Source organism: Crocodylus porosus, unplaced genomic scaffold (assembly GCF_001723895.1).
Source record: "Crocodylus porosus isolate Cpor-Errol unplaced genomic scaffold, CroPor_comp1, whole genome shotgun sequence".
Taxonomy (NCBI): Eukaryota; Metazoa; Chordata; order Crocodylia; family Crocodylidae; genus Crocodylus; species Crocodylus porosus.
The window spans coordinates 29,458,589-29,468,179 of NW_017728910.1; the positions used below are offsets into that span (position 1 = coordinate 29,458,589).

Below are 9,591 nucleotides of genomic sequence, written 5' to 3' on the forward strand. Positions count from 1 at the left end.
GGCGGGGGGCGGGGGAAGCCAGGCAGGACCTGCTGAACCTGCAGTCTCAACCAGAATTCCGGCTAAAGAGCAGAGGGGCAGGGCCAGCCCTGTTCTCTGGAGCAAATAGCACAGCCCAGGGTTGCAAAACAGCTGGGATGCTGGAGGCACTCTGGTTTAACTTAAACCAGAAAGGGGTCTAGGACAGACATTGCATAAACTGGTTTGTTAATTAAGTCTGATACTACATTCAACCAGGTTTATCTTAAACCAGTTTCAGCAATTTTGAAACTGGTTTATGTGCACTGAACTTATGTTCTGTTACAGGTTTAAACCAGTTTCCAATTACTTAAACCGGTTTATGTGTAATGTCTGTCCCTAGCCTATTGTCTTTTCCCCCCTACTTTTATCCTCCACACTTGAATACTTGGTGACTCCAACTGGTTCTGTATAGCTGGTTCAGAGGTATACCTGGATATTCCTCCACTGTGGGTAGCAGTGCCACATGGGGCAGTGGCAGTGACTGGGTTACTGCTCACAGCAGCATGTTTAGGCTGGCAGTGGTGGTAGCTGCTATTTTTGTGCCCACTCTCAAGTTAGCCCCAAAGGCTGGTGCTCCTCTTAAGTTGCACCACTGACCTGGGGTCTCTTTTTTTTTGACCCAGTGACTTCGCTTTCAACTTTCACTCTTGTTTTAAGATCTCTTTTCTCTTTCCTTTTTCACTTTCAGTCTTTTATAATAGCATGCTACAAACATAAATAAAAGCTGTTTAGAACAGGTATTTGGTTAGACCACTGCAAGAGCTACAATCATAATCCACAAAGGGAATAATCAAACCCCACAAGCTCAAGATCATTCACTATTAAGAAATAAAACTAATGCACAATTATAATGCTTTTGCAGAGGTTTCAGAAAAGAGAAAATATACAAGCCATATGAGGTTATTAAGTTCAAGTATTCTACTGATCCCACAGTCTTGAAAGTTTACCAGGTGTGTAATAATAGATTCATAGATTCTACAGTGTAAGGGACCTCAGTGGGCCATCTAGTCCGACCCCCTGCCCCTGGCAGGCAAGAAAACAGTCACCAAACCTGGGGTCATGTGATCCCAGCCAGGTGCCTGTCCAGTCTCCTCTTGAAGACCCCAAGGATGGGGTGAGCACAACCTCCCTTGGAAGCCCATTCCAGATCCTGACAACCCTGACTGTAAAGAACTTTTTTCTAATGTCCAGTCTAAACCTACTCTCCAGTAGCTTATGGCTATTGTTCCTTGTTGTATCAGGGGGTACCCTCTGGGCCAGATCCAGATCCCAATGAAACGACTGTGAGTCTTTGCATTTTGGTCAGTATGTCTGGAATCTGAATTAACACCTAGCATTTGTCTGGAAAATTAACATTTTGAGGAACTGAGGAGAATGTAATGGGGAGAAATGTGCAAGCTGGCTACCCAGCAGAAAGTACAGTGTTATGTAGAAGAGGGCTGGGGAACACTCTAAAGCCAGAGAATCCATAACTCTACACTAATTCCAGTGCTTACCATGTGGATCAGTCTTGCCAAGGGTGAAAGGAGTATAAGTTTCTCAGTACCTATAAGACATCTTATTGCACAGCTATATGCTTGCTGAAGCCTAATTATATGCTGTTATCTATCCTTTCAAACCCTCAGATTTTTTTGTTTTGCAATGTGAACTCAATTTAAATATAAATAAATATATATGTATTATTTTATAGAATTATCAATATAAATATTATAAATGTAAAAAATATAATTGAAATGCATGATCCCACCGTAAATTTATAAAAAGTATACTTAATGTCTGTAATTTGACTAAATTAGTTTGGTACCCTTCACATCAATTAAACTGAGCATCATATTTATAACATTTCTAAATATAGGTCAAAGGAATGCAGTAAACAACATGTATATTTCAGCTTGAAATACATATTTAATTATAAAATAGCATTTGCTATGTACATTATTATTTTTCATTAGAACAAAATAGCTTGTTCTCCTACTCTGTAACTAAGCTTCCAAAGAAAGATATTTATAGCCAGGCTCAGGTGCAAACTCAGGGTTTGCCCACTTCTTTCTGGCAGCACACAAGCAGAGTGTGAAAACAGTTGCATGCCCACATATATTTATTTACAGTAAGATACTTAGGTCCAGCATTGGATACGAGTGGTGTTTGAAGTCAATAGGGCTACCATGTGCTTAGGATTATGTACCTATTCAAGGGATTTTTTGTGGGGGATCAGGCTAGTGGACAATCAGGCCAAGAATCTCTACCTCCCTAGAGGTATGATTTTGAATTTTCTAACTGGTTTCCCGGGTGCTAGCTTTGTAGGGCGATAACAATTGCAAACTGCAAATTAATCATCAGTTTAATTGCATGTCATCCTTTCCTAAATCAGATTACTTACAAATGATTATCAAATGCTACCTTAAATCCTTAGTTAGCTTAAAATACACTAGAGTTTTTATAAACCTTATCTCTGAGGTCCAATAAAAAAACATAAATCTGTCTGATTTTAATGTCCATCAACTCCTCCAGAGCATTATTGGTGAACAGTAAAGATCTTTTCACTGCAAAAGCACCAGCAGGCTTGGAGTACTACTAGCTTAAAACAGCCACTCTGTGTTTTGGGTTGGTTTTTTAAATATAGTTACTATTATTTTGTTCATTATTAACTTAGCATGTAATAGTTTGAGATTTTTTAGATATTTGTGTGCTGAATATTTAACTTAAAAGTATATAACTTTGGTTTTGTACATGTAGGAAGAAATCCTGCTTTTCCCCAGCAGCAACTGTAAATCTGTCAGACCAGTTACATCCCACATAGACTATGTACAGCTGTTCCAAAAATTACTGGATTCTTCAGGTTCACCAATGGTCCTCTATAAGTTCTCCATGAGCTAAAGGAGAGATTTAGTCTAGGAGAGCAATGTGTCCAGATTGCCGCATACAAGGACCATAGTTTGGCCCTGAGATAGTACATTTAATTTTACTATGAAGCTAGCAGGCAGAAACTCAGTCTGCTAGGATCTCAGCAAATCTTAACATTTATTTGGGGTATTGGCTCAGTGATTTTTGTGTAGTGCAGTAAGCATTTTTATCACTTAAAGATTATACCTCTAAAGAAATATTTATTAGGACTTGAATGACATAAAGCCATGTCAGTTGGGCCCCAGCTTATTTCTTTTAGTCCTTGGGTCTCTGCTACCACAATTAATCTCATATTCCATAACCATATTAATCTCCTATTCCATAATTACTGAAACAGACCTCTCCATTTCCTTCTCAATAGCCCATTTCTTGTTTTGAAACCTACAGTAATGGGTGCTTCAGTCATAATGCATATTCTTTCCCCTGAGGGGAAAAATGCCTTAACCCAAAAGCATAAATAAGGTTGCTTATACTTGCCTCAAGTGCCAGAACTTAACCTACCATTATACTGCAGTTATCCAGCTGGCATTTTTTATTTATTAGATTTTTAGTACAGTAAGTGGCAGTATAATCAATGTATTATTGACAAAAGCATTTGGATCACATGCCATTTATTTAATTTACAATGTTGCCTTTTACTTATTCTAGTTCATGCATATACAATGCTACCCTGGGTGCATAAAATATATTATTCAGCAACAAACATGTAGATTATACAACAAAATACTATAATGTTAAAGTTATGCAACAAGCATGTCTGTAAACTGGTGATCATTAACCTAGCCTCCACTGTAAACTTAACTTAATGCACATGTGTTAGACAGCTATTTGTTAGGTTTGACCATAGCTATATAGACTTTTTAATGGCTTCTAAAGTCATAACACAGGAAGCATTTTATTATAACCTGCAGGGATCATAAATACTAAACCTACAACATTTTTATAACCAGTTATATCAAAGGCAATCTGATTGTCACTCTTTTGTGCATAGGATTCTCCCATTAGTAAGCAGTCTTATATTACAGGCATAAAACACTGTTAAGTATTTTAGCTCTGTCAGACTAGCTGCAGCTGTGTCACATTTGTGTTTCCTTATTTTAATGTGTGCCAGTTATCTAGATTAAAGTTGGAATAGCATAGTACTCCACTAGATGACAGGCTTGGTTTAAAGCCAGATCACTTAGCAATGCTTATCAAACAATTTTCAGCTACATACAGTAGCATAATTCAAAAACCTGGGATGAGTCTAAGTTATCTGACATACCATGAGACACCACTTGTTTTTTGGATATTAAGCAGAACATTGGAACACTCAACTCACCGATACATTATGGCTCCTAATTCAGAAGCATGAACAATTTCACTTTTTCTACTTAGTGTAAACTTTGGTGGATTTACACATTTACATTCTTAAGGAATTCTCCCCTTCTAATCATATGGAGCCTACCATGAATCCCAAGAAGGGATTTATGAACCTTTGTGAGCTCGGCTTTGAAAATACATTTTTCTAACCAGAAAGGCAATTAGCTAGGTTAGTCTGAAGTCAGCCAGAAGGTAGGGTGGGGTAGTACCCTGGGTTAAGTACAGATGTTCAGAAAGCCCTTGGCAGAAAGTGCTCTAACTATTGTACTTTAAGTGCTACAAGTTAGAGCACGTTCCAGTCAAACAGACATGTGTTGTTCAGTGGGGGAGATGGGGTGGGGGGGGTGGCCTTGGTGCCTGCCCGCACTAACAAAGGCCAGCAGGCAGGGAGGACTCTTGCTGGAGCAGCTCCCACCGTCCCTGATCCCTGCCAGCTGGAGACTGTCAGCAGTGGCTGAGGAGAGAGGGGGAGAAAGGGAGCCACCCCTGCTGTGTGGACCTGGCCTAGCAAGCTGTGGGGAGGCCCTCATGGTGTGGCAGGGGCTCTCTTCCTCAAGCTGCAGCCAGTAGCAACAGCATAAGTTCCCTGTGCTGCTTTTCACTGCACCTGGAACTCTGGCTGCAGAGGGGAAGGGTGTGGGAAGCAGCCCCACTGCTGGGTGGGCCCCACCAGCCTCCCAGCTTGGGTCTTGGGCCCATGCTGCGGGGGGGGAGGGGGCTTCTTTTCCATCCCCCACCACCTGGGTTCCCAACACAGTTAAACATGGCACAAGTAACTTGTGCTGCCACTGCTGGCTGCAGCTGGGGGAAGGGAGCCTCTGTACCATGTGAACTCAAGCTGACCCCCCCAACTGCTAAGCCAGCAAGCGGGGGTGGGGGGGGCTTGTGGCAGGGGGCCTTCCTTCCCCACCTCTGGCTACAGTTCCTCATGCAGTGAAAATCTGCAGCAGCCCTGCTGTGTAGCTTCTGGCTGCAGCTACCAGATTGCTCAGGCTGAGAGGTGGGTGAATGGAGCCACCCTGACATGTGGACCCTACCTGTCTTCCCCATCCCCAAGCCAATAAGCTGTGGGGGGTCCCATGTGGTAGGGACCCTTTCCATCTTACCCTCCAGCTGCTGCTGACAGTTGACTAGGGAGAGGGGCTGCTTCAGCAGTGGCTGCCAGGAGAGAAACCTGGGTCTTCTACAGCACCCCACCCCCCCAGGTGAGCTACAGCTCACCACAGGGCTGAGAGAGCTGTGGGGACAAAACATACCCTTCTTCCAACCCCCTTCCCCCCCTCCCGCTGCGCATGGGACTGAGATCAGAGGCTGTTACTAACTTGGATCAGTGACAGCTGAGGGACCAGAGCCAGACCAGCATTTGGGAAGAGCAAACAAGTTCTACCTGAAGTTAGAGCAGCCCTGTGCAATGCCACCCAGGATGGTAGTTATTGCACTCTAAGTTAACCCTCAGTGGGATCTGGAACAGATATTCAATAAAGTGTGGTAACAGAAAGCACTTTAGATTAGTACACATCCATCCAGGATTAATTTAGAGTGGGATCTTCTGTTTTTAAAGTGCTTTATGTGACATAAATGTCTGTCCTGTTAAGGCTGTAAAGCACTTTTTGCATGCTTAAAGTGCATTAAGTCTTAATGTCTGCACCTAGCTTTAAAAACTAACTGGTTCAGAGAGGCATGAGCTTTCATGAAATGCCACAACCTACTTGGTCAAATGGTTTGGTTGGTGGGTCCTTGTCTTGCCTCTTCCTTGCCTTTTTTGAGCTCACAGAACTTCTCTGGGTTCACAGAAAGAGTGATGCCTGTACTCTGTTGAGTGCATGGACTACAGTTGTTCACCACTGTGCACCACACAAAGAGAAAAACTATGTGTACCCGCCCTTTCCTACTGTGAACATCCACACATTGGCTGGAGACCATTTGGCCCCGGGCACCTGTTTTAAACAAGATTATTTTGTGAAATGGAAAATTAAATGAATTAATAAGATGGGATGTGAACTTGGAGTAGGGTATGCTGGGAAAATTCAGATCACAAGATTTGTTCTGTTGCTGTTGCTGAAAAGAAATCCAATTACTGGCTGTCATCAGCCATCACACAGTTATTCTGCAAAGAGAAATGAGCCATCTACTGTCTTCAGTACATACCAGTATCACTTGGGTGTCAGCCACAGTTGTTTGCAGTGATCATCTTCTGCCTCTCTCCACTTTAGCTAATGCCTGATTCTGTGCTTATGGAGAACAGTGGAAATATTTGTATTGATTTAAAGTGCAGGATTAGGCCCATGGACTGGATTGACTGAAACAAGAGGAGAAAGAGATTTTCTGACTTGAACCCTTAATTATCTGGTTCATGTGTGAATATAGCACCACCTCCCTCTTTGCTGTTGCTTTATTGAGAGTTATTTTTTATAGTTTAGTAGTATTGGTGTTACCCACAATATTAAACCATAATGCCTTTATATCTATTATCATAATGTATATTTTTCCCAATATAAACCCTGTTTAACACTGTTCACAAGTACATCTGAGAAAAATATCCTTTTACATGAAAGGAGAAATAGTCCATGATGAATTTCAATAAACCATAAATAAATGAAATGGCAGGGGACAAAAATGACAACCTGCTCATGGTGTCTCCTGTGATTAGCTGTAAAGTTAAATTAAAAGTCACTAACAAGGTAATTGGACTTTTGATTTTTCCAATTTTGATCCACTATACTTTCCAATTTTGGTATACTAACTAATGGATGAGCCACAGCAACCTCTCCTATTTATGAGGGGAAATTTTGAGTGTTCTTCAACTTAATGTTGAAGGCTATACCTCACTCAAGCAATCAGTGCTGGAATGCATCACAAGGGAAATGAAACCACATGCAGTCCTTCTACAAGAAACACATATAGAGTAGCTGCAGAAGATGAAGTTCTCAGGCTACAGTCTTGCAGACTCTGTAGCCAGCAGGATACATGACATGATATAGAAGAGACAGGACAGAGGGGAAAGGTGTGGGGGTTGCATTCTATGTCAAAGAGCACCTCATATCATCAAGGATTAGCTTCTGGGAAGAGGAAAGTCAGGAAGAGACACTATGGGTCAAGCTACAAGGGGGGCATGGTGAAAGGGACCTTATGCCCCAACCAGGGGGAAGAGCTGGATTAGCACTTCTCCAGTGAGCTTATGAAGGTGGTTAGGTCAAGGTATGTTACTGTCATGAGTGACCTAAACTACCCAGACATTTGCTGGGAGGAGGACTGACTGCTCACTTGGGTTCCTGGCTGTATTACAGGACCTTCACCTTATCTAGGAAGTGCACAGCCCCACTAGGGATAATGCCTTGCTAGACCTGGTCCTGGCCATGGAGGATGACTTGGTGAGGGGACTGTAGGTCCTTGACCTCCTGGGCAATAGTGATCATCAGCTGCTGGATTTCACTATCCAATGCAGGGTGTCAAGGGCTCACACCAAGTTTAATGCCCTTGACTTCAGAAGGGCCAACTTCAGTGAGCTTAGGAGACTAGTGGGGGAGGCACTGGGGGCCCAGAAGGTAGAGGAGATGGGAGTCCACAAGGGATGGTCATACCTTAAGGGGGCGATCCTGCAGGCCCAAAAGAAAGCAGTCCCTGAGAGAAGCAAGGAGGGTAAGAGTGCTCAGAAACCCCCTTGGCTCAGCAAGGGCATTCAGCAATGCCTGAGGACTAAAAGTGGGGCATACAACCAGTGGAAGGGAGGAGCTATCATCAAGGAAGAGTACTCCTCCTCAGCCCATGAGTATAGGAGGGCTATTAGGAAGGCCAAGGCAGAGATGGAACTCAGGCTAGCGTCCAGGATTAAGGACAACAAAACGTCCTTTGTCAAGTACATTGGGAGCAAGAAGAGGGCACCAGGCAATGTAGGGCCCCTGCAAGATGCAAACGGTAATCTTGTGGCTCCGCCAGACAAGAAACCTGATATTTTTAACAGTTTCTTTGCCTCTGTTTTCTTGAACAGGGACCAGGACATCCCACCTACCAGAGGTAGGGACAATCTCAAGAATAGTTCTGTCAGGCCTTCAGTCAGCGCAGATGTAGTTAGGGATCTTCTGGAAGGGCTAGACATTTTTAAAGCTTCACATCCAGATGCCCTCCACCTAAGGGTGTTGAGGGAGCTGGCAGGGGTCATCACAGAGCCCTTGGCCTGGCTGTATGAGTATTCATGGCCATCTGGCCAGGTGCCGGGGGATTGGAAACTGGCTAATGTGGTCTCAATTTTCAAGAAAGGGAGGACCCAGGTAACTATAGGCCTGTAAGCCTCACCTCAGTGCTTGGGAAGATCTTGGAGAGAATCATCAAGGAGCACATCTGTGGGGGGCCAGCAGGGGAGATCAAGCTCAGGAGCAATCAACATGTGTTCATCAAAGGCAGGTCCTGCCTGACCAACCTGATTGCCTTTTATGACCAGATGACTAAATCCTTGGATGATGGTGTCACCGTGGACGTAGTCTTTCTAGATTTTAAGAAGGTCTCTGACACTGTTTCTCACCCATCCTCATCAATAAATTAAGTGACTATGGCATTGACACCTACACAGTTGGATGGGTAAAAAATTGGCTGATGGAGTACACCCAGAGAGTAGTGGCGGATGGGTTGTATTCAACCTGGTGAGATGTGAGCAGTGGGGTACCCCAGGGCTAGGTCCTTGGGCCCGCGCAGTTTAACATCTTCATCAGCGACTTGGACGAGGGGGTGGAAAGCACGCTGTCCAAGTTTGCTGATGACACTAAGATGTGGAGCATGGTGGACACACTTGAAGGGGGGGAGAGGCTGCAAATAGATTTAGACAGACTACAAAGTGGGCAGATGAGAATAGGATGGGGTTCAGTGTAGATAAATGCAGGGTGCTGCACCTTGGGAGAAGGAATCCACAGCATACATTACAGGCTGGGGAGTTCCCCTCTTGAAAGCACAGAGGCAAAATGGGATCTTGGAGTCATTATTGATGCCAAGATGAACATGAGCCACCAATGCCAGCCTGCAGCCAGCAAGGCCAGCCATACCTTGTCATGCATCCAAAGATGCATTTCAAGCCGGTCCAGAGAGGTGATACCCCAACTCTATGTGACTTTGGTCAGGCCGCAGCTGGAGTACTGCGTCCAGTACTGGGCACCGCACTTCAAGAGGAATGTGGCCAGCCTGGAGAGGGTTCAGAGGAGGGCCACCCACTTGGTGAGAGGGCAGCAGGACAGGCCCTATGAGGAGAGACTGAGGGACCTGAACCTGTTCAGCCTCAGCAAGAGGAGGCTGAGGGGGGACCTGGTGGCTGCCTAC

At 44.1% G+C, this 9,591-nt stretch overlaps 1 long non-coding RNA gene across 1 annotated transcript in view; it reads left to right on the forward strand.

Moving 5' to 3' along the window:
* Positions 1 to 5,439, forward strand: part of LOC109308713 — a 6,058-nt gene extending 619 nt beyond the window's left edge. Inside the window, exons 2-3 of the long non-coding RNA XR_002100690.1 lie at positions 1,540 to 1,549; positions 5,428 to 5,439. This is a non-coding gene — a long non-coding RNA (uncharacterized LOC109308713). The remainder of the gene's footprint in view (positions 1 to 1,539; positions 1,550 to 5,427) is intronic.
* The last annotated feature ends 4,152 nt before the right edge of the window (positions 5,440 to 9,591 follow it).